Source organism: Lygodium microphyllum, chromosome 1, assembly GCF_053477565.2.
Source record: "Lygodium microphyllum isolate KBCC chromosome 1, Lygodium_microphyllum_v1.1.10, whole genome shotgun sequence".
Lineage (NCBI taxonomy): Eukaryota > Viridiplantae > Streptophyta > Polypodiopsida > Schizaeales > Lygodiaceae > Lygodium > Lygodium microphyllum.
In genome coordinates, this window is record NC_141135.1 from 138995720 (window position 1) to 138999115 (window position 3396).

Consider the following 3396-nt stretch of genomic DNA (forward strand, 5'->3'; position numbering starts at 1 on the left):
CTACATAGATGTGTTTTCTTGGTCCTTAGATGAACTAAAAGGAGTAGATTCGAGGGTCATGAGTCATAACATCCCTTATGACTCTTGATGCAATGCCAGTTTAAGTAGTGACCATACCTAATGAATTTGAAGCATGCACACGTCGTTAAGGAGGAGATAGATAAGCTGTTGAAGGCCAAATTCATCTATGAAATTGAGCACACGGACTGGGTGTCACCTACAATGATTGTCTTGAAGAAGAATTGGAAGATTAGAGTGCGTGAATTATAAAAAAGGTCAATGTTGCAACTAAGAGGGACAACTATCCACTACTCTACACAAAGCACATGCTTGAAAGAGTAGTAGGGAAGGAAACCTATAGTTTCTTGGACGACTTCTCTGGCTAAAACTAGGTGCAGGTACTCCCTGATGGTAGACACAAGACATCATTCGTGATGATTGAATGGGGTACTGTATTTGCCTACATAGTCATGCCATTTGGGCGAATAAATGCACCAGCTACCTTTCAACATCTCATGTGCGCCATCTTCAAAGACATGCTTAGGCAAGTATTGGAGGTATACATTGATGATCTATGTGTCCACTCCAATTGGAGGGAATACCTAGATAAACTTTGCATGGTCTTTGAGCGGTGTAGGCTATATAATCTCTCCTTGAACCCGCCGAAGTGCTAGTTCTAGGTAAAAAATGGATGTATCCTAGGGCACATGGTGTCTACGTACAACATTGCCACTGACTTCTCCAAAGTCAAGGTCATTGTTGATTTACCACCACCTACGAACTATAAGGGAGTTCAATGCTTCCTGGGCCACACAGGGTACTATCAGTGATTCATTATGAACTATGCATTGATTCCTAGACCCATTTACAAATTGCTGATTGTATTTGAGTGGATCGAGGAATGCCAACGTGCTTATGAGGAACTAAAGAAGGCTCTTTCGACTGCACTGATCTTGTGAGCCCTAGATTGGACACATAACATTCCACGTGCACATTGATACATCAAAGTTTGCCATGGGAGCTATTTTGTGCCAACCTGGTGAACATAATCTTGTTTATCCTATGAGCTTTGTTAGTAGACAACTCACAAATACACAGATAAATTACTCCACGACGGAGAGGAAAGGGCTAGCTATGGTATTCGATGTGAAGAAGTTCTATCATTATCTTATAGCTACACCCTTCACCTTCTTTGTTGACCATTAGGCTTTGCTTTATTTAGTAAATAAACTTTATGCTATAAGACGCATATCTAGATGGTTACTTCTACTTCTAGAGTTTGACTTCTCTGTGGTTGTACGCAAGGATAAGTAACACTATATGGCAAACCATATGTCTCGCATACCCGTAAAAGAAATTGCTGACCAGGGCATCATAGATGACGTACCAATTTCACACCTTTTTAGCATGTCTAGTGAGAGAGACCTGTTTAGGGTCAATCTAACACCATATTGGGTAGATGACATAGTCGAAATCCTAGAGCATGGATTGTTTGAGAGACCTATAGAGAAGGCTAGGGTAAAGTGCCTTATACTCAAGGTTCATCCTTATTAGTTAATAGTCGGCCAACTACTCTATAGACTAGGATAGGATGGGTTATTACAAAGATGCATGTGTGAGCATGAGATACATGATGTACTTGTTAAAGCGCATGGTGGAATTGCTTGATGATACTTCAATGGAGACACTACAATACACAAGGTACTGCAATATTAACTGTGGTGGCCCACCCTATTCGCAATGTAGCTAAGTTCATGAAGCATTGCAGAAAAGTACTAGAGAACCAAAACTGTAAGGATAAGATGGAGTTGACCACGGTAATAGTATGGAAACCCTTTGAAAAGTGGAGAATTGACTTCATTGGCCCTATCAATCCTGTAGCGTAGTAGTCATAGGCAAAGTACATAATTGTGACAAGTGACAGATTATCTTATGAAATGAGTTGAAGGTCAGGCCACCAAAAATAGTGGTGCTTGAACTATGGCTAAGTTCCTTTGGGAGTAGGCGATCTTGCAATTTGGTTGCCCCATTGAAGTAGTTAGTGATCAAGGTACACACTTCATTAATGAAGTGATTGCCCGTTTGCTATCCACCTTCTTGATCATCCATAGGAAATGCTCACTATGTTACCCTTAGGCTAACGATCAAACAGAATCTATGAATAAGATCCTAGTGAATGTCCTAACTAAGGTAGTCTCCACCTCAGCACTAACTGGGACAATAAGCTCATGGCATCACTATGGGCCTTTAGGATAGCTTACATGAATGCCATAGGGAAGATACCATTCAAGCTAATCTATGAAACTGAAGCAATCTTGCTAGTGGAGTTCTTCATTCCAAGCTTGAGAATGGTAGTACAAGAGAGGTGGGATGGAAAGGAAGCATAAATAGAACACTCGTAGGAGTTAGAATGCCTCTTTGAAGCTTGACTCCTGGCAACACATGCACTAATCTATAAAAAGGCAAGACACAAGAGATGGTTTGAAAAACATGTCAAAGAACATGACTTCGAGCAGGGTGACCTAGTGCTCTCGTAATCTGTGAAGGGCCATAAGAAAAAGATGAAGTTTAGAGGATTGGGACCTTTCAAGGTCTGCAACATTAGTCGAACCAACAACGTAGAGCTCAAGACTCTAGAGGGAGAGAGCATAGGCTTCTTTAGTGGCAATCGCCTCAAGAAGTACTATCTTGCAAATGCATCCACTACATGAGCCTCCAATGCTAGTGGACCCACTTGTAAATGTAAGAGTAGAGTAGCCACCATTAGTGAGATAGAGGGAGGATGAGGAAGTAGCACACTTACATACTTGTGCATATTGGCCATTAGCCACAAGACACATGCCTTTGATACACTCATTGACGAGGGAGATGACTGCAATATGCTTACACAAGAACATTGGACCCTCATTGGTTAGCCGCAGTTGCAACCTACTAATACTAAACTCGACCCATTTGGGGGGCAGTCTTATTCACTACTGTGCAAGGTAGTTGTCTCTATCAAGACTGAAAGCCTACCGATGATATTTTATGTGGTGCCTAACACCAAGGCCACTGGTAAGGAATAACTGCTAGGAAGCACATTCAAGAAACAAGCATATTGCAATGTCGACTATGACTCACAATGTATTCACCTTACCATTAGCAATGTTTGAATAGTGATGGCTTTCAGCAAGGGCAACATGGCTCCACCTAAGGTCATAGCATCACACCGGTAGAGAAACTTAGTGCCAGGTCCAAGAAGAGGGGTCATGACTTACCCCAACCCACCTTAACAACCGGCTGCAACCACCAGCAAACACATCCAAATCCATCTAGGAGCAGCTTAGATGGGTACCCAAACGACAATCATAGTCGCCTAGAAGCCAACTTACATGAACTCATAATCCCAGAACCTCA